At 37.3% G+C, this 22,761-nt stretch overlaps 1 protein-coding gene across 3 annotated transcripts in view; it reads left to right on the forward strand.

Annotated features, from left to right (window-relative positions):
* DMD (dystrophin) overlaps positions 1-22,761 on the forward strand; it is a 1,990,869-nt gene that overhangs the window by 95,829 nt on the left and 1,872,279 nt on the right. The window lies entirely within an intron of this gene.

The following is a 22,761-nucleotide window of genomic DNA, read 5'->3' on the forward strand; positions in this document are numbered from 1 at the left end:
AAACGTATCTTGTAAGATGCTAGTAACAAAATTGAAACATTCCAAAAGTTATCTATCAACTTGGCCATTTTTTCAAAGTTCCATGCTCATTTGTTATGGTCCATTTCTTTCAGTAAGATTTAAGCTTTGATGTTTTCTAATGAGGTACAACATTTAAATTGAATGTATAATATGGATAATTGACTTTTAATGGGCTTGATCTCAATGTTCATAACTTAGAGTTGGAGGTGGGCAGGCCTTTAAGGAAGTAGAGATGTTTATTATAATCATATTTTCATTTCCTTGATTAAATATATCAAGAAAATAGCCCCGGCTGACGTAGCTCAGTGGATTGAGCTCCAGCCTGAGAACCAAAGGGTCGCCAGTTTGATTCCCACTCAGGTCACATGCCTGGGTTGCAGGCCAGGTCCCCAGTAGGGGACGCATGAGAGACAACCACACATTAATGTTTCTCTCCCTCTCTTTCTCCTTCCCTTCCCCTCTCTCTAAAAATAAATAAATAAAATGTTTAATTAAAAAATAATAAATAAATATATCAAGAAAATAGATATTATCATTTATATCAGTTTTATGGTATACTCTTTTTCCTAGTCTTACCTATCACATGCTACCTATAAAGGCTTCAGAAATCATCAGTGCTATAATTTCCTTCCCATGTTATTTTAGTTCAGATAATATTCTAAGTCGATGGGAGGAAGAGGAAGCTTACCAAGTAAATGTACCCTATTCCTGATGTTTAAGTAACATCAAATGATGTATTATGGACTGACTCAGTTATGAGTTTATTCTTTTTCACTTCCTCATTTATGGTTAAAGCAACTCATAATCACTAAAATAAGTAATGCTTATGATGATCAATGATGGTTTTATTATGAGAATGATGCCATCTTTGATGGTGTTCTGGGATCTAAACTTGAGAAAAAGAACTAAATCAATACTGGGAATCATTTCCCTTGGTTTTCCTCAGTAAATCCTTAATACTTAGGACCTGCCTAGAATGTACCAAATTTCAATAAATGAGCTATAAATGAATGGATGACTCCTAGAGACAAATTTTCCCAGGTAAAACCAGAGGATAGTTTTTATTTTAATTATTAATGCTGCTTGTTTTGCTCCAAATGAATAATGCCTAGAATATTTTATTCTGATTGCTGTAAAATCATTAACTAAATGTGAGAATGAAAGCTAGTCATTTCTTTTTATTATCAGATTTCTTTGACAGACACACTTGGGTCTTTCAGAATACTATCATCTATTTACCTTTCCAGGTTTCTGATTTGCCATGGTCAGGCCAAAATTCTTTTCTTTTTTTTTTTGTTTTTAAATTTTTTATTGATTATGCTGTTACAGTTGTTCTATTCCCCCCTTCATTCCCCTCCACCCTACCCCCTCGTCCCCACCATTACCCCCCCTTTAGTTTATGACCATGTGTCTCAAGTCCTTTAGATTCTATATTTCCCATACTATTCTTGCCCCCCCATCTATTTTCTATCTACTGTCTATGCTACTTATTTTCTGTACCTTCTCCCCCTTCTCCTCCTCCCACTCCCCTGTTGCTAACCCTCCTTGAGATCTTCATTCCTATGTTTCCACTCCTGATCTACCTGTCCTTTTAGTTTGCTTTCGTTTTAGGTGTGGTTGTTAATAACTGTGAGTTTGTTGTCCTTTCACTGTTCATGTTTCTTTAACTTCTTTCTCTTAGATAAGTCCCTTTAACATTGAACTCCTTGAATTTGATCTTATCTGAGAAGCACCTTATCTGTCCTTTCATTCTAAATGAAAGTTTTGCTGGATAGAGCAATCTTGGATGTAGGTCTTTGGATTTCCTGACTTGGAATACCTCTTTCCAGCCCCTTCTTGCCTGTAAGGTCTCTTTTGAGAAATCCGCTGATAGTCTGATGGGGACTCCTTTGTAGGTGACTGTCCCCTTAGCTCTTGCTGCTTCTAGGATTCTCTCCTTCATTTTAATTTTGGCTAATGTAATTATGATGTGCCTTGGTGTGTTCCTTCTTGGGTCCAACTTCTTTGGGACTCTCTGAGCTTCCTGGATTTCCTGGAAGTCTATTTCCTTTGCCAGATTGGGGAAATTCTTGTTTATTATTTGTTCAAATAAGTTTTCCACTGGTGGCTGTTCCTTTCCCCCTTCTGGTACCCCTATAATTCGGATGTTGGAGCGTTTAAAGATATCCTGGAGGTTCCTAAGACTCTCCTCATTTCTTTGAATTCTTGCTTCTTGACTCTTTTCTGTTTGGCCATTATTTGCTTTCTTCTGGTCCACTCCATTGATTTGAGTCCCAGTTTCCTTTTCATTGCTATTGGTGTCCTGTGCAATTCCATTCATTTCCATTAGTTTCACCTTCATATATTTGTCTAATTTGTGGCTATAATCAACCAGTTCTGTGAGGAAGCTGATGACCAGTGTTTTAAACTGTGCGTCTGAGAGTTTTGCTATTTCTTCATTGCTTAGATCTATGGGCTCTGGGGCTTTGAGATCTTGCGACATTTTTGGTCTGTTCTGGCCCTTTAAGTGTGAGAAGCAGTGCCTTGGACTCCCAGGTCGCTGGCTTGTGATGCTGTATGTGGAGGTGGGGTCAGAGCGGGGAAATGGCGGCGCCCTCCACTGCCGCTTACCGAGGGGACCCACCGGCCCCAGTCCAATCGCCCACTCCCTCGCCTGTCCGCCTGCCCACAAATGCGCGACCACAGTCAACACGCAGCACCGCTCCCCTGCTGTCTCCCCCGGGGTCGCTCGACTGGTGGCTCGCTTGGTCGCTCACTAGGTCCAACCCTGCGCCTGGATTCCGCGCGTCTGGATTCCGTGCCTGAGTCCGGCTGACCGAGACCTCCTGTGCAATCCCGCTTCACCAGCCGCTGGTTTCGCCCCTTACCGGTCAGGCTGAAGAATTTGTTGTTAACGGACATCCGAAAAGTTCAATTTTCCGTGTTCTAGATGTGTTTTCTGTTGCTAATATTTAGTTGTCTCTAAACTTGGTTGTGTGAGAAGGCTCGGCACATCCACCTATGCCTCCATCTTGGCGGAAGTTCAGGCCAAAATTCTCTCTTCAGTCACACACACACACAAACAAAAACACACGGTCCATGTGTTTTATTTTGGGCCAGCACGTGAAATTGAATGGCAGTTGGGGGAAGGGCAAACCTGGAACAGACAGATTTGTCCAGCCAATCAGAGCTCAGCTTCTCTGTTTTAAGGAAGGTATTGAGAATATGGTTAAGAGAAGGAAAGGAAGAGAAATGAAAAGGTTGGAGGCAGAGCCCTGCCAGTGTGTACCTTTTTAGGCAGCTTTAAAGGTAACAAAAGGGAAAAAGTAGTTATGCTTTGCTTTACTCCACATTCAAAGCTCAAGCCACACTTGAACATTAACCTGCGGAAATTAGAGACAAACAAAAAATGAAAACTCAAGCCATGTGGAAGTACAATAGGTAAATTTTTTTGAAAGTTACAAGTTAGATTCTGTCTGTGTGATAAATAATGACTAAGACATGCTGTAGTTCTTATATAATCATCAGGAAATCTAGAAAAATCTCTTTCCATTAAAAAGCAAGCATCAGTGGTGTCTAACAAAGTCTACAGGAAAAAGAGCAAGGAGGAAAATTGTTGCCATATAAATAAAGATAATGAAATATCTACCATGGCTAGCTGCATTAGGCTATTTGAATTAAATGGGTTTTTTTAAGTATTTATTTATTTTTAGATAGAGGGGAAGGGAGGGAGAAAGAGAAGGATAAAAACATCAATGTGTGGTTGCCTATCACATGCCCCCTACTGGGGACCTGGCCTGCAACCCAGTCATGTGCCCTGACTGGGAATTGAACCAGCGACCCGTTGGTTCGCAGCCTGTGCTCAATCCACTGATCTGTCCCAGTCAGGGTTGACGTAAAGCTATCTGATACAAAAAATTTCAGAGTGAATTTAGTAAAAAATATATATATGTATATGTGTGTGTATCTCTATCTATATATAATGTGCCTTAACATAGACAGTAACACTTATCCAATAGATTGTTATTTAACCTTTGGAATTGAAATTGTTAATCATAAATGAAACCAAACTAAAAATAAAGTATGCGACATGTGAAGCCATTGCAATAAGTGAAACAATTTCTGTGTGAACTATCCTGCTGTTCAAATTTGTTCATAGTTATGCTTCAGATACTATTTACCAAAATACTGACAGACTTCTGCAAGCACAACTTTTATGCGCTTACCTTGGAGGCTTCCAGGACTCTGGAAATATTTCTATTGGTTTAAAAGGTGGCCACAAAACAACAATAAAACATGCTTCTACTCAAGGCCATATATAGCACACATAAAAAGATTCCGTGTACAGCATTTTGAAACATAAAGAGCCTTTGTGATTCAGGTAGTTTCAGGGAGGCTGTTCTTAAAAATTTGCAATGAAAAAAAATGAGTATTGAATAGAGATTCAAAATTCAACAGATACTGGCTTAGCTTTGAAAGTTTGGAAACAACCAGTGGCAAGTAGTCTGTGTTGGTAAGTGATTATCAATGTGATGCCAGAGGATTACAATGTATTTGAATACTATTGTCCAATCTAGAATGACATAAAACACTCTTGCATATTTTAGTAGGATGAGAAAAAGTTTGCGAATGGCATCCCCAAAGTCAACTGAAGAATTCTGGGCTTTAATTTTCCAATATTCAAATGAGGGGGCTGGCCTAGGTGATTTATAAGGTCTCTTGTATAGCTCATAACAACAGGCCTTTAAGGAGCATTTCCCCAGAGGAAATAAACACGGTCCTCATGGAGAAAGAAGATATAGATGTTTCGGATACTCTGCCACATATGTCCTTCCCATCTGAGTCCAATGCAGTTCCTGGCTCACCCATCTCCAAAGTTCCCATCTCTTGCTCTGTTGCTCTGCCTGAGGGCTTACTCCAGTTTACAAGCTGTAAACAGGCCTGAATAAGCCAGAAATATTGGCAAGGGGTTGGTGGTATATCACCAGGAGCAACCTTTAACTATTAGGAGATGGGAGCCTTTGGAAAAAGCACTTCAGCCCCCTCATCCTTCAGTGGGACAATTCTGAGGCACAGTCTGCACTGTGTCTCAGAATGTTACCAGCAGGCTGGAACCCCAGTGGCCCCCAGTAGTGACGTGTCTATGAATATATCCTTTATTGTGTCCTTCCCCTTCCTGATCTCCCTCTCTCCACCCTCTCGCTTGTGTTGTACTTGCTGAAATTGATGGCTGGATAAACTATGCGCACCCTAAGTCCTTGCCTTGGTGTCAGTTTTGGGAGAATATAAATTAACACAGAGTGTTAGAGATAAATTATTTCACATGCTTAAAAAACCAGGGCAAGGGCATTTAAGATGATAGAAGGAGGGGAGGGCAGGGGAGCTGATACAGGATGACTTTGCTCTGCTTAGTAACTAAAGAACAGTCATCCATCAAGATGGAGCAAGAGGTGAAAAGGAAAGAAACAGTTTGTGAACCTGAAAAGCAGTGGGAAGGTCTAGAAGATCTGCTATAGGAAATGTGCCAGACTGTCACATTGCTACATGACTAACGGGCTCATGGAACAGCAGAGAAAATAGATGGCGTCACCCGTATCTTCTGATCCCATCCTAATCTGTAACCCTTACACAGGGCAGTAGCGTCCCCACTCCCCCAGCTTGTCTTTGCCATTCGTGCTTGTGACCCCTTCTACTCACACTTGATTCTCCCCACAGCATCCAGCCAGGATGATCCTTTCAAAAATGTAAACCAGGTCGTGTTTATCTCTGGTCAAAGATCATTTTTGTTCTGATGAATCCAATTCTCCCCTCCTCTTCCTCTGCCACCCTGCTGCAATTCAGCCACACTGACCTGCTTTCATTTCTCAAATACCAGCCCCATTTCCGCTACTGCGTGTGTCTGGAATCTTTCTTCACCCAACCTCTTGCTGCTCCGATGATCGCTGAATATACAGTAACAGGCGTGGTGTCAGGCCCAGTGTCTTACCTTAATATCCATTTGCTGAATACCTTAATGAAAAAAGAAGAGTAGAGTTTAGTTGAAGGTTGGAGACGTCGTAACTTTCTGAGACACAAGAAGACAATAGTTATCAATCTAACTTGTGGATTGCTGAAAAATGTAGATATATGGTGTCGTTCTTTATATTTTACACCAGTGGTCTTTCCAGGCTAGACTGGACACTGTCCCATGGGTTGTGGGAAATGGGAATGAGTGATGTTAGTTTTAAAGATAATAAGCAATATAGTAGGTTGAGGGGTTACGATTAGTATCCGGTAAGGAAGTTGTAGTCGATTGTGGTCCCATTGGTAGGAAGCCCTAACAACTCTGTGAAGCATGCTAAGCGTGACAGGCAAAAGTAGCACATTGTTATGCTACTTGTGAGACTGACACAAATGGGGTACAAGTTCATGGTGAAAAGTGGTATGATACACAAGGGCAGAGAGACAGGCTGGCTTGGTTAATATGATCCCCATGATGCAAGGAAAGTTGTGTGTGCCGTGATGGCTCAGGAACCCTAACTGCAAGGACTTTTGAGGGCAGTACATCAGGTTATCACAGGCCCAAAATAGTTCATTTTAGAGACTTTAGTTTTCTCATTAATTTTATCACTAATCCATTCAGTTTCAAAATGTATTTCAGGATTTCACATCAGGTTGACTTTAAAGCTTATACGCAGATGAAGATTTCTTTTCCTTGCACTGAGTAAGGCAGTCTGTCCTAGTCTGTGCTTCAGAGTGAAGCGAGCTTATGTTGGCTCTGCAAACAGGATTATTAAATAACCAATTACTACTCAGTCCATATTACATTCCTTAAAATTACTCAAGCAACAGTCTTGAACTTGTTCAACCTGAACACATCTGATATCTTCAGACAAGTAGGGTATGTAAATTAGAGAGCTCTGGCTTTACCAGTGTGGAATCAAGCATCCTTTCTCTCCTTAGGATTCCATAACTAATAACCTGAATTATCTAAATCTCAAAAGGAGTAAGGTCTCCATGGTAAGCTTGTTTCCTTGTTTCTCTGCTTTATGTTTTTTTTCCCCCATAATATATGATGGCTCAAAGAATTTTTTACATGTAAATTTCAGCAAATGGAGATAATCCTTTCAAAATGGATTTTCTTTCCATATTCCATTAGGGTGTGATTCCGGAGTTTCCTAGAAATTGTTCCATGATAAAAAACGATGTGAGAGAATTATAGAAGAACTAGGTAATGATTTTGTGATCTGCATATGTGGGAGGAGTTCCAGCTTCCAGGCCGATCATGTGCCTTTGAGGCAGTCATTCTAAAAAAACAGTAGGTTGTAAACGTTCTCACCACACACACATAAACAGATACAAAATATTGAATAATAACTATATGTGCTGATAGATGAGTTTAACCTTATTATAGTAATCATTTCACAATATATACATGTATCAAATTATCATGTGTATACCTTAAACTCACCTAATGTAATATGTCAATTATATCTTAACAAAGCTGGAAAAAAGTAAAAAACTGACAAAATAATGGTCTTTTCCTGACTACTTTTGGCAATTGCAGGAATCACATAAGATAAAATATATAGATGCAAAAAAGCAAAAGGTAATAATAATATGAATGACTTTTAACAGCAGTGTTTTTAATAACTATATAACCAAAATTCATGGTTCAAAACCTTTAGCTGACTCGCTATGTAATTCTCAAATCTGGTAGAATTTGTTTTATTTCTTTTTTCATTTTTTTAAAAATAGAGCATGATTATATTTCAGTATAGCACTTCTGTACAACCAAAAAGTGAAACACTACAGTAAAATGATAACAAAAATCATGGTATTTTATTTGCAGTACTACATGGACTATGCAGTTTTAAGGGTTTGAGGTGTTTGTCTTTACAGTCTCAGCATAAAATATTCTTTCCTCTACATGAGCCAATTAACTCACTCTGTCTGGTCTTGCTAGGCTGATCTCCCCTTCTGGAACCTTCTACTCTACCCATTCTGGTTCTAAAGCTTTACCATCTTCACAAGTCCATTCAAGTATTATACCTACCATATTTCCTCCACCTGCTTCAAACCTTGCTCCATCTGTGAACTTTTGTTACATGTCATCATTTCTCCTCAGTTCTCAACTGACTGAATTACTAATTATTTCCTGTGGATTGTCTTTGATTCGATAACTTTTTGTGAAGTTCTTGAGAGCAGGTGCTGTGTTTTATATTCCTCTTAAATACCTCAGTAGGTATTCTTATGTTTGATTCATTGTTTACAAGACAGTAAGCACCAGATCATATGATTTTAAACACTGTGTGACTAACACTGTGTTCCTAGTAATGTTTTCTTTGATGGGCATATATTTATCAGATTAATTGGTAGTTTGGATACAGTCTGCAAAAGGCACATCCCTCTGTTGTAATGCCTCTTGTTTGGGAGATCCCCTCATTACGTGTACATGAAAAGGAAAAATTTTACCCCCTCGTCTACCCATTTCTGGCTTTGACTACAGTAATGATATATTCCAGCTTTCTGTCACTTAGCTTTCATAAAAATTAAACATATATGAAGTGAATATCTCAGAAGAAAATTGAAAAATAAATTTCACCTATATATTTGTTATTGTAGCTAAAATAATAGAATTTTTGTATAGGCTTCAAAAAAACATGTTTTTATATGAACTTCAGTAACTCAACAAATATTTAGTAACAAGCATGGTTTTGAGATAACAGCATTGTTAATACTTGGGTTGTGTTTTCCTACATTGTTTCAATACTCATGCTCATTGAAAGTGTATCTTATGGAATGATCGATCCCTGAATATCCAAATAAGGATGGTCACTTTGTTACAAGTATCTACAATTTTCCCAAGTGGTTGCTATTAAGATACAGAGTCTTCAGGAGAAGTTTATGGGCTGACAGTTTTAACATGATTAACATCAATGTACCTCCCTTGTCTGATCGTCCTTCCCTGAGAACCAATATGTGGGCATGTTGTAACTGTGCAATCATATAGTGAATTATAAAAATGTTAACCCCTGGCTGGTGTAGCTCAGTGGATTGAGCGCTGGCCTGCGAACCAAAGGGTTGCTGTTGGATTCCCAGTCAGGGCACATGCCTGGGTTGTGGGCCAGGTCCCCAGTAGGGGGCGTGCAAGAGGCAACCACACATTGTTTCTCTCCCTCTTTTGCTCCCTTCCCCTGTCTAAAAATAAATAAATAAAACATTTTTTAAAATGTTAAACACAGACCCTATTAATAACACACAGATTCTACTTTTGGGGTGCGCTAATGTTACATATCTATGAAAATACAATATTGTTTATGTTTGTATAATATTGGCTTCCATATTTTCTTTTTAACTTGATCAACTTGTTAAAATAAATTTGAGTTACTGGGTTCTTATGTTGTTTTTCCTTTCTTGTTTTCTATTTATGCTCTTCTGGTGTGATCTGGACTTCCATTTTAACAAGCTTATTGTACAAGAGACTTTTCAAATAATGAGTATTAGAGGCAGCTATACATGGAAATACAAAATGTGAACATGCTAAAGGGCTTTAACTTTTACCTGCACATTTCTCAGAAGAGTGTTAAATGGTGTGTTCAGGATTACAGTGGCATACACTCCTATTACACACTAATATGAGATTGAGGAGATTATGGCAAACAAATGGTATATTGTATTTTATTTATATTTTATTTATTTTTAGAGGGAGGGGAAGAGAAGGAGAAAGAGTGGGAGAGAAACATCCATGTGTGGTTGCCTCTCATGTGTCCCCTACTGGAGACTTGACCCACAACCCAGGCATGTGCCCTGACTGGGAATTGAACTCGCGACCCTTTGCTTCACAGGCTCATGCTCAGTCCACTGAGCCACACCAGCCAGGGCCAAATGGTATATTTTAAATATCTAAAATATATTTTGTTTTGAGTAGGTTTCATAGAATTATATTGCATTCATAGCATAACATGTGTCTTCTGGTTTGGGGATATAAATTTAAAGACTAATATATCAGAATTGGCAAGATATCCATGTATTATACCTGTGAGAGTATGTACAGTTTAGTCATTCTAAAACATCTAATAGTCCATAAGAAATACTTTACTTTTCTCATTAAATTACATGGGCATAATGTTAAAGTGCAATATGTATGTGTGACAACTGATCTTTAGGGGAAAGAAAAAGGTCCATGAATCACTCCTGTAACATTTGGAATTAAAATCATTAACCAAAATAATACAACGCTTCATTTTTTAAATTTTGCTTTCTTAGCATCTGGTCCTTAGTCTGGCTAATTGCATTATAATGGCTCTGTGTTGTAACAGATGCTAGAAGACTTTTTTTCAAGAATGATAATTTTGTTTCATATTTTGGAATACCTGCTTTGCAAATGTCATTCCTATTTACTAGAGCCAGAGGGAGATGAAAACTGCTTCTTTTTTCATTTGAGAAGTATTAAAAGCTCAACTTTGTTCATCAAAGATCAAAAAGTCTATATGTTTCGCATTAAAAGCTATTTTTCCCCAATTATTTTGTTGAGCACTGCACTTCCCATTGAGACCAACTGTCACAGTTAGCCATCAAGTGGCTACTATAATGAATAGCACCCAGCCTAGTTCTATTTTTTGTATATACAATTGCTACTCTTGCTTTTAAATGTTAAAGGAATATATTATTGGATCTATAAAATGGGCTAATTTCTTTTGGTGAATATAATAAAGTCTTATGAGAAAGAGTCTATTTTCAAGATAATAATATAGAGACTCATAACCCATGCAGACTATGATCAAGTTATACTGTAAAGATCCTTCATAGTACTTCATCAAAATCTGAGATTTTACTCAAAGGGTAGGCTGACGCAGTTCTAACTATGCTGCCAGTTTGTTATTATTACTGAAAAAAACTACTTCTTCTTTAAGCAATGATATGTTATTTATATCTTTAACATTAAAAAAAATAGCATGGCACCCTGGCTGGTGTTGGCTCAGTGGATCAGGCACCAGCCTGTGCACCAAAATGTTGCCGATTAGATTCCCTGTCAGGGCACACACCTGGGTTGCGGGCCAGGTCTACATTTGGGGGAGAACAAGAGGCAACCAATTGATGTTTCTCTCCTTCTCTTTCTTTCTCCTGTCTCCTCTCTCTGAAAATAAATAAATAAAATCTTCTTTAAAAATGACATAATATTATAAAATCTCTTTAAAATTTTCTGAATTTAGATATGAGTTTTGGGTAGCAAACTTGAAAACAGACTCCATTTCATTCTGCAATTGTGGGAATTATTGTATTGTATTACATGCATAGTATACATGATATATATATATATATATATATATATATATATATATATAGTATATCCATTGGGCAAATGTTTGAGATATTTACTCCTTGGAGTTGCTTCTTTTACTAATATATAGAGTTTTATTGTGGTTGGAATTGTGTCATAAAAACACATCGGCAGAAATAACATTTGTCATTTTGTTTATCCTGTAATTTCATTAAATAGAACAGAATAATAAGTCACCTATATCAAATATTCTGTTAAAAACAAAACAGGAAAACTATGAAAAATTAATCTTAGATTATTGGTTTATATGATATCAGGCTATTGGGAAACTTCTAGCAGTGGGCTCATTTCCTTTCATTAGTATTTGGCAGGGTTCTTCAGATATAACAAAGAAATAGCCAGGAGTCAGGCAATGGAGCATTTTTTTTCTCACCTTCATTATCTAATCATGAACTGCCTTTCAGTGTGTCACTTAATATTGTTGTTGTCAGAGTCGTCCATTCAAAAGGCTGAAATTAGTGATGCTTCCCCATCCGATCTTTAGGATGTAGAGAAGGAAACTATATTGTTACAATATAGTTATCAAATATTAAATATAGGAAGATATATTTAAGAGTCTCCGTAATTGTGGAGACTGCTTAGTTTCTGTGGTTAGAGGTTTAAGCTCCTTGGGAAGCAATGCTGTGAATAAGAACACTATCAGCAGCATTAGTGACATGCTGATAGTTGTCTGTTGACTGAGGCGGAAGTACAGAAAATGGAACAAACGCAGTAGGCTTTGCACAGATGCTTTTTAATTTCCAAGCTCTTCTGTCTCAACAAAAGAATACATACAGCACCATGCTTAGCTGTATGTACTCAGCTCAGTATGTAGCTGTATGTAGCTCAGTTTCACCCACGGAGAAACTGAGTTGAAACTATCAAACTTCTTCCCGTGCTGTGATGGGATGAGGTCAGTGATAAAATCAGCATTCAAATCTTCAAAACCCTGCCCTTGAGTCCATCCAGCCAAGTTATAGGATTCTTAATCTTGGGTCCCCAAACCAAGATAGGAAAAAAAATACATCCTTATTTTCAGTAATCTCTAACTGAAAATCAGCATTTTTTTCAATTATGAAGCTAGACAATACACTACAGTATTAGCAGTATCTGTGTTATTACCAATATTTTTATATCAAATCCTAGTTGTGGATCTTTTGAAATATGTTGTCATTCATATTAACCAAGACTTTCAATTTATATTAGTTAATATATCATCATCTGGTGCATCCGTAACCATATATCTTCCTATATTTAATATTTGATAACTATATTATAACAATATAGTTTCCTTTGCATTGCTATATGAGTTTTTTTTATTTTATACATTTTAAAACATTCTGGGAAGTGTACCGTATGTTTCCCCAGATGCTGAAGGGATCCACAGTGCAAAAATTGTTAAGAATGTCATATCTAGAAGAGACACAGGGAAATGCGTAAAATACCAGGGTAGAGAACAATAATAGAGGCACGTGGCAGATGCTGTGAAATTGTGCATGACTCTCCCAGCCGGATGCCTGGCGAAGCAATGTTTTATTTTGTCTTGAGACAAGTATAATCTTTTCACTGGTGGTAACAAGTAAGAGAGGGCATTCTGGAAAAGAGAAAAGTAGGTGCAAAGTCACCCAGTGCTTGCAGACAGGGCAGGGGACTGAGAGCAGCTTAGCATGACACTGTAAAAACACTTCCATTTCTTTACTCTTTGGGGTCATCCTATGCTGTTTACATTCACCACTCTGTAGAATTCTATTTGCCAAGTCATTTGTATTAATTATTAGTAAGGAGAAACTATTTGCTGGCTCTCCATTTTAACTGACTATATTCTATGCAGAATAACATCCCAGAAAAGAGCAGGAAGCATCAAAGGAGAGATCAAAGCTGTGTCAGCTTTTTAAAGCTCTCATTATTTCAATCAACATGTATCTGTAAGGGGAAAAAATGAGCATGTTTCACCTTCCCATTGCATCATCCTATTTTTAGACAATTATCAGTCCCTTTTCTGGCCTGTGGGCCCTAATTGGCTAATAGTACCCCTCAAGAGACTGAGCCACATCCCTGGATAATTTTTTTAAGCACCCACAGAGTTGTTCAGTTCTGATGGTGAAAGGCAGCTTTATTGGCCATGCTCACACTTCCCAAACCTGTGCTGTAGCTGGCTTTCTGGGAGAAACATTGGTGTGACGGTTCAGATTCTAATAAAGGTCATCCAAACAGGCAGCTATGATCTCAAGGCACTAAAGAAACAGAGTATATTTAAATCTTTTATCCACCTTGAATTTCTCTTTGTGTATGATGTAAGTTTTTGCTTGAGTTTCATTTTTTTGCGTGTAGCTGTCCAGTTCTCCCAACATCATTTGTTAAAGAGGCTATTTTTACTGCATTTATGTTGCTGCCCCCTTTGTCAAATATTAATTGACTGTAGAGAGTTGGGTTTATTTCTGGGCTCTCTGTTCTGTTCCATTGGTCTACGTGCCTGTTTTTATGCCAGTACCAGGCTGTTTTGATTACAGTGGCCTTGTAGTACAGTTTGGTATCAGGTATTGTGATCCCTCCTACTTTGCTTAGGTGCCCGTCAGTAAATAAATGAATCAAAAAACTATGGTTCATTTACATAATGGAATTCTATGCAGCAGAAAGAAAGAAGGAGCTCCTACCCTTTGCAACAGCTTGGATGGAACTGGAAAGCATTACGCTGAGTGAAATAAGCCAGGCGGTGAAAGACAAATACCATATGATCTCACCTTTTACAGGAACCTAAACAACAAAACAAACAAACAAGCAAAATATAACCAAAGACACTGAAATAGAGAACAGGCTGACAGTGACTAGAGGGGAGAGGGGAGGGAATTTCGGGGGAAAAGGGGGGAGGGTTTACAGGAACAAATATGAAAGACACATGAACAAAAACTGGGGGGGGTGGAAATGGGAGGGACATGGGGAGGGATGGGTGGGTAAGCTGGGTTGGGAGTAAAAGACAGAAAACTGTACTTGAACAACAATTAAAATTTAAAAAAATAAATAAAAAAAAACAGAGTAACCTGAAAGACACACGAATGGACTCCTATAGTCTGTTTAAACTGTCTCCTTCATCTAGGCCATATTGCGTAACATCCCTTGTTGCATGACAAGCTTCATCTCTTGGTCTTCTCTTTTCTTTTCTTTTTAATTTTATTTCTTTGTGGTTTGAACACTTCTCATGAGATCTACCCTCTTAACAAAATTTTAAGTGTGCCGTCAAGTATCGTGAACTACAGGCACTAGGTTGTTCAGCAGATCTCTAGAAGTTACTCATCGGGCTTACCTGAAAGTTTATGTGCATCTGATTAGTAACTCCAAAGTTTCCCTCTCCCCCAGCCTGGGGCAGCCACTATTCCTCTCTGTGACTCTATGAATTTGACTGTTGCAGCTACCTCATATAAGTGGAATCATGCAGTATTTGTCTTTTTGTGACTGGCTTATTCCATTTAGCATAATAGCCTCCAGGTGCATCCACATTGTAGTGAATGGCAGGATTCCTTTCCATTTTGAAGGCTGAATCATATTCCTCTGTGTGTGTGTGTGTGTGCGCGTGTGTGTGTGTGTGCGTGCACCACATTTTTTTTATCCATTCTTTCATTAATAGGCATTTTAGGTTGTTTCTACCCCTTGGCTGCTGTGAATAGCAGTGCTGTTAAAATGGCAGCGTAGATACCTCATTGAAATTCTAATTTCAGTTCTTGTGGATAAATACCCAGAAGTGGAATTGTTGAATCACATGGAAGTTCTATTTTTAATTTTTTGAGGAGCCTCCATACTGTTTTCCATAGCAGCTATGGCCTTTTGCATTCCTACCATACAGTTCTGTAGTAAAATAAAACCTTATTGAAGTGGGCTAACTCATTTAGAATGTATCTATGTCCAGATTCTAGGAGATAACTTATCTGTGAAAGGAGTCTGTTAAGTAAATCGATATTGTATTAATGATTCCAGAAATTATATAAACTCTTAATGGGCACTATCAATTCTTTTTTTTTTTTTTGGCCAAACACTATTGATATTCTACTCTTAAATTACTCTCATTTATATTGTTCCCCTGAGGACTTAATTAATAATCAGTTGGAATAACCTAATTTGAAGTATGCTGTTCTTAGGGAAAAATAGTTAAAGAAATAATGATATGCTAGTTAAGATTTCTCATTATTTTTCTCATTCCTTAAACTACACTGAATTGACAACATTTCACTATGAAACCACACTTTCCGCTATATTCTTTTAGTGGTTGCTTGCATTTTTTTAGGTTGTGTTTACAAATTGTGGCTCAGAGGGAGTTGGGGCCATGAGAGGAGTTGGGATAAATGGTGATGGAAGGAGAGTTGACTTGGAGTGGCGAACGCATGACACAGAATAAAGATGATGTGTTGTAGAATTCTGCACCTGACACCTATATAATTTTATTAACCAATGTCATCCCAGTAAATTCAATAATCATTGTTTACAAACTAAAAAAAATCTGTGCTTCAGAATAAAACAAGACATAACTCATTATACTTTCCCATGTGTCAACTTTGGAAATACATTGAATACTCTATGCCTAAAATTTAATTTAAAAAATTATTTAAGGTCTAGAATTCACAGCAATTCTGGCCATATTTAATATGATGCTAAAAAGGATATCGTACCGATAATTATTATTACTGAATTTTTCATTGTATGCTGGGGTTTAACAAAAACCATTAATTTACTTACTAGTCTCATCCCAGTTTCCTCTCCAAATGATCTCTGGGTATCTATCAGATACCCATTCCCATTATTTGGCAATCCTCTTCAGGGGAGAGAGGGCCCTAAACCCTCATCACAAGAAATGAATCATACTTCATTTATTCCATTTATGTGTCCTCATACCCCTTCCCATTTATAGGTTTAAGTATGAAATGGGACACAGCTTGGGCCAATGAAGTATGAGGCAGGTTTTTCTTACCAATGGAAAAGAGTCACTTAAGTACATTGTGTTATTCTTCTGGTCAGGTATCTGTATATCTATGTTGATAATATATATCTCGATTAGCTACAAACTGTGTATGTATAATTTAAAATGTAGGATATCTCCTGATTTCCTTTGGATTCAATGAGGATTTACTGAGCTCTTATTAGATAGTTAAATGGAATGCACTTTGGATCTGACCTAGTATACAGTGTATAGTAACACCTATCAGTTGCATAGATTAGGCATCCACAAAAATGAATGATTATTGTTATTTGTTCTCTCGCTCTGGGAAGATTTTAATCTTACCATTAAATAAAATACTTTTTAAAAATGAAATCTCCATTTCTAAGAAGTTATTTGATGAGAAAACTTGATGTAGGAAAAAAAATGTAACCATACCGGCAGTTGCTTAGAACTTTGTTAAATGATACTGTCTTGGATTTCTTGGACTCAGTGAAGTGTAACACCTGAGATTTTTTAAGTAAAATATTGAAAGAAAAATGTTAGGCTTCTACAGCAATATCTCTTCTTTTGGGGGCTTTCTTAGAAAAATTACTAGCTGCTATTGAAACAAAGCACATTTTCTGAAAATTATATCAAAAAGAATTATTTTGGTGAATAAATTTTAGAACCAAGTCAAGGAAGCAGTAGGGTTTTATTTCAAAGAGAAAAATGCCTCTTGTGACAAGCAGCAAGCTTGAACTAAATTAAATATGACATGTAGAAATAGCCTATGAAATGCTGTGAATCTGGAGAACAATGCTTATTTTACTGTCTTAGAAAAGTTTAGGAAGTTTGAATTTGCATTCCAAGTTGGACTTGAACTTCTAACCTCAGCTTTCAATAATTTAGAATGAACACTGAAAACCTTCTTTGAAAGTTTAATCAAAGTGGAAAGATAATATGAGTACTAAAATGATGAAAGAATTTATATCATCTGAAACCTCTTCAATGACCTCAATTTGGCCATTTTGTTTCACATTTACTGAAACAAAAATATCTGTCTTGTGAACATAACCAAAAGAAGGAGAGAAAGGCGCTGGCTGGGTTGATCAGTTGGTAGAGCACCTTCCTGTTGCACCAAGGCTACGGTTTGATCCCAGGACAGGACACACACAGAAATCAACCAATGAATGCACAAGTAAATGGAACAACAAATCAATGTTTTTCTCTCTCCCTTCATCTCTCACTAAACTCAATAAATAAAATATTTCTCAAAAGAAAGAAAACATGTGAAGTGAAACCATTGTTCCTGTTTACCATTTACCTCTTCAACTTAGAAAATGGAACAAACATTTATTAATTGTAATATATCAGGCACAATGCATTTTGGACACATCATAACAGTAAATCTTTCTAGCGGCCAATTCCAATCGTTTTTTTTTTATCCCCATTTTGTCAATAAAGACACTAGACTTCATGGGGATTAAGTCATTTGCACAAGATTTTATAGTTACTAAGAGGCAAAATCTAGGCTTAAATCCAGATCTGATCTAAAAACTGTATTTCCTTAGCTTTATGAAACATTAATAATACGGTTGCCAATTAATATACATGGAAAGGTACTTTTCTTTAAGTGTAGCACCAAATAAACTCTACAGTCTCAAAGAAAGCACCTTTAATGGAAGAACTGCAGAAGTGATATTAAATCCCCCTTACCAACTGCCGTGGCCACACAATATACTATTCCGTCTTCTTTCTCCATGTGTTGCTTCCTGGTTGCCGCAGGCTGACCATTCTATCCACACAGGATAGCGTTATGGGTTTTTTTTCCTTTTTAATGAAGACATTACCTAGCCATTGAGATTTTAGAGGAGGTGAATTTACTATGAAAGGCTTAGTATAAATGGACTGTTGAGATATTCTGTCCAAATATATACTTATTTTTTGGTGATTAGTGAAACGTTAGAGTTGATACATATACAATTCTATTAACAAACTCGAAGTTGTTGACTTTTGCTCACTGCTCATAGCTTTCCTTTTTAGCAAAGAAATACATGGTACTTAAAGGAAAATTTTATAGTACTTTGGAAAAAGAAAAACACCCACAGATAGCATACCTGTTCCCTAAACATGTTTTTCCTTAATACATTTAGTCTTGGGGGTGTTTAATTTTGCAATGTGAAATTTTATCATCGTTTAGACTGTAGTGTAGAACTTCTATTGCATTGGTATGCCCTGGCATGATTATTCCAGTTGGTTTTTTTTTTTTTAAGAATTTGTTATTTATTTTTAGAGAGAAGGGAAGAGAGGGAGAGAGGGAGAGAAACATCAATGTGTGGTTGCCTCTCGAGCGCCCCCTACTGGGGACCTGGCCTGCATCTGAGAATTGAACTGGCAACCCTTTAGTTTGCAGCTTGCACTCAAACCACTGAGCTACACCAGTCAGAGCTGATTATTCCAGTTTTTTGAAAACCAGCATCTTATTGGATTGGGCCAGCGCCTCTTCAGCATTCATGGGTCAATGTCCATGTCATAATGCTTGCAAGAGGTATTTAAAAATATTATCTATAATTAATTCATTCTTTATCTTCTAATATTGCACATTGGCACTGTTTTAAAATTTGCCTATTTTATATATTGCTGCAATTGACATTCTTGTGCATAATGCATTTGACTTTGCTTGTTCTCTAGTTGACAACTTGTGACCAAGCAAAAGGTATATCAATTATGTTGATTTTTCTTGGCTGTAAAAATAAAAGGTAAAGAATTCTAACACTATGGGTTGATTTTATGAAATGAAATTCTGTCTTTTAAAAGATGTTATATTCCAAAAACAATCTCTTTTGCCTTTAACAAAAAAGAATGCGTGTCACTGTCTCAACTCTCTTAATTTCAACATACAATGAAAACTATTCTAGATATGTTTTAGATAGATATTAATTAAGCTAAATATGTGTATAAAATTTATTTATGTTAATTTCATGTTATAATTTGGCCCTGTATAAACTTTGTAGAGTGATATAACATATCTCCCGGAAGTCAAGATCTATTTATGATTTCGGTTTGTCTACTTCTCTGACAAGCCATCAGCAGGAAATGAGTAAAAGATGAGAAGTGAAAAGGGGTAAAAGTTACAAGGTGTGTACAGGGTTAGCAGACACTAATGGGAAGGTGTAGACTAGATGATGCTAGCAACAGTAGAAAGACATGAGCCATCCCTAGGCCTGACGAGTTAAAGGGAGAGAGCAAGTATTACAAGCTGCAGATAGTGTAGCCATAGGAAAGTGGACCCAACCAGAGCTGTGGCCCTTGGAAGAGAAGTACAGCCGCTGCCAACCTGAGCAGTGGCAGGGAAGGAGCAATAAAGGATATAACCTTTAGCCTCATTTGAATATCGTGTGTGTGCATGTGTGCATTACTTAAGCGAACGGGTGGGGTTTTCCCTGGCTGCTGGGTTCCCACAAAGGCCTTATAATGTTTCCCATATATTGTACAATGACAGTAGGTCCATTCAAGAGGAGTTGGTTTGCACCATTCACAACTATATGTCCAAAAGGTTAGTAACTGGCTTATAGGCATACCGCCCATAGATGGTATACACTAAAATTCAAATACATTGGAATGAACCTTTTTGTACTGAATCAGTACATGTATTCTTCCCTATCTGGGAAAGATTCAGTGGTATGTTGCCATTGTGAAGGGAGAAAATAAAGAAAGCTTTTGCTCTCACCTTCTGAGTTCTTCTAGCTGAGTTAATCATTCAAATGACATAGAGCAGGTTAACGGGTACCCTGGGAATTCACATAAGCATGAAAATTCCAAAGACAGGCAAAATTGGGTATATATGTCATTTTGGACCAAGGAGAAAGGGGGCAGGCACCTGAGATTTCAAAGGAAACAGGTCATTTACTGGAGGAGGGACAGAACATACATGGCAGGTCCACGTTTGCTAGGCAGCCCTAGAAACAGTAAGACTCGGGGTGATCCTGTGAACAGGCTCCAGCTTGGAACCGTCCTCTGTACCACACTTAATTCAATTAGGCTCAGGTGATATAAGCTAAAATTTCCTTCCTGGAACAGGACTTTGCATTCAATTTCTTGGGCCAGAAAGGGGGGATGTCAAACATTCTTTCTGAGTCTTTCATTTCTTAATAATCAGCTTAAAATCAATATTCCAAAAGGTTTCAGGTGGCCAGCCTTTTGTCCCCTTCACAATCCAAATGTGCCATACTACAATATATTATAAATAAAATTATGCAAACAAAGCAGAATAAATAGTAAGTTCCTCTTAGTGACCCTGATAAGTAGCATCGCTCAGATACTGCTTTCCAATAGAACTTTTTGCAATAGACATGTTTTGTATTTGCAGCAACCAATACAGTACCCAATACTCACATGGGACTGTTAAACCCTTGAAATGTGATGAGTGTGAGTTAAAAACAGAAATTGAAAATTTATTGAATTTTCATCAATTAAAATTTTAATTGCCTTATAGATGGAAACTGTTTTAGACAACACAGGGTAAGAACATAGTGAAGGTGATGACATAAAACGTTTAAGTACTGTGGGCAGTTAACTATAACTCCAATGTGCACTTTCCTAGGCAATCACTGACATGGTAATAGTTCTACAGCAGCATTTGAATAATTAATTTGTGTCTATATATCCCTTTTGAGGGATGTAGGAGAAGAGGTATCAAAAGATTGTAAATCTACCTGGCTGGTGTGGCTCAGTAGACTGAGTGCCAGCCTGTGAACCAAAGGGTCGCTGGTTTGATTCCCAGTCAGGGCACAGGCCTGGGTGTGGGCCAGGTCCCCAGTAGGGGGCATGCGAGAGGCAACCACACATTGGTGTTTCTCTCCCTTACTTTCTCCCACTTTTCCTCTCTCAAAAAGTAAAAAAAAAAACAACAAAAGATATTAAACCCAGAGCATAAATTTTTCAATGCTTGGTAATAAAATGTGAATGGACCTACCCAAGATTATCATTGCTCCATATTTTGGAGCAGGGGTTAGTTATAGTAGTTATAGAGAACTTTCTTCTTTTTTCCCCTTCTATTTAGAACAGTCTAAAATACATGTGTTAATGATTTAACGAACATTTTTAAAAAATTTTTTTTAAATATTGTATTCTGCGTGGAAATCTCTAGGATGATACAATTCTAAAAATTATAGTTTATTAATTTTTCACACATAGCTTACTTTTTCAACTAGTACATGAGATTCTTGAGACCCCAGTATTATTTACATTTGGGGGTTCATTATCGCTCCCTTAGAATCCCTAGAACTGTTCTGAGACCAAACTAGGAATTTCTTGTCATTTTGACTCCACTGGTAAAATGTACATTTTATTGGGTCTCAAGATACTGAAAATGCCAAACATTATCATTTATTTATGGATCTTTCTATATTTTATAGTCCCAGATGCCCTGGACTAAGGCCACTGAAAAAGAGTTGCCTGCGTGCTTGCAATTTGTGTGGTTCCATGGTTGTCGTAAAGTTTCCCCAGTAACAAGAACAAGAAAAAACAATTGTCCCCAGAATATAGCATGGCTTAGAACAGAGCACACCGCTGTTCTGAACCATTTTAACTCACAGATTTAAAAAGAACACAGTCAAGAAACATTACTTTGAAACACGGCTTTAGTTTACCTACCCGTATCAAATCTCTGAAGCCAGAGAACAGTTTGGAAACATGCATTCACAGAGCTTCCTTTATTCCTCGTCTGTTTATTTTATGTCTCAAAAATTCTAGAAGTCGTGTCTGATTTAACACTCTCACGGGGCAACGTAAATTTGAAACTGTTAAAGTAGCTTACAGATTTATACGAGATTTCCATTATCTATCCAGTCTTCTCTTTTGAATACCATGTAAATATATGTGAAAAGTACATTGTGATGGATTTCTAACAATCTGTCAGCATTCCAAGATGACTTAGGAAACATTAAGTGCAAACATTGTTGCTGTTATTTGTAGTACATGTATTTCTTGAAGAGCAAAACAAACCTGCTGAAAATAGGAGGATTTAAATGACAGGGTTATGTTCTAGAGGTAGTGAAAATCACCCTAGATATGCTGATATCCAAGTTTGCACACTAACAGAAAGAGAAGTTAAAAAAAATACTTTCCACTTCATTGCACTACCACTCTTGGTACTTGATGCAAATTGGATGTAAATTAGTGAACAGCCTGTAGACACAACTTGAGTAGTGACTAATATTAATAGTCTACCTTGTACATTCCCTTGAAATTGTTCTGCTTGCCTGAGAAAACCATAACAAGGGATATAAAAAGATTGCTTTAAGATGTCGAGTGAATTGTTTACATGAAAAACTATGTTCCCATAAAAGGTTGATCTATGAATGCTAACATTTATGTTGCACACTGTTTCTGTTGCTGCTTGATTTGGCAGAATGAAATGGTACAAACCAGTTGCATGAGCGAATCCATCTGTTATCAATATGTACAGATTTCCAACTCAGCCAGTCAGTGACTTTTCTCTGAATGTTTAAAACTTGGGTGTGCATGTGTTGTATGCATTAGGGTTTTATGA

Source organism: Artibeus jamaicensis, unplaced genomic scaffold (assembly GCF_021234435.1).
Source record: "Artibeus jamaicensis isolate MK-2021 breed Jamaican fruit bat unplaced genomic scaffold, CSHL_Jam_final scaffold_1283, whole genome shotgun sequence".
NCBI classification, from domain to species: Eukaryota; Metazoa; Chordata; class Mammalia; order Chiroptera; family Phyllostomidae; genus Artibeus; species Artibeus jamaicensis.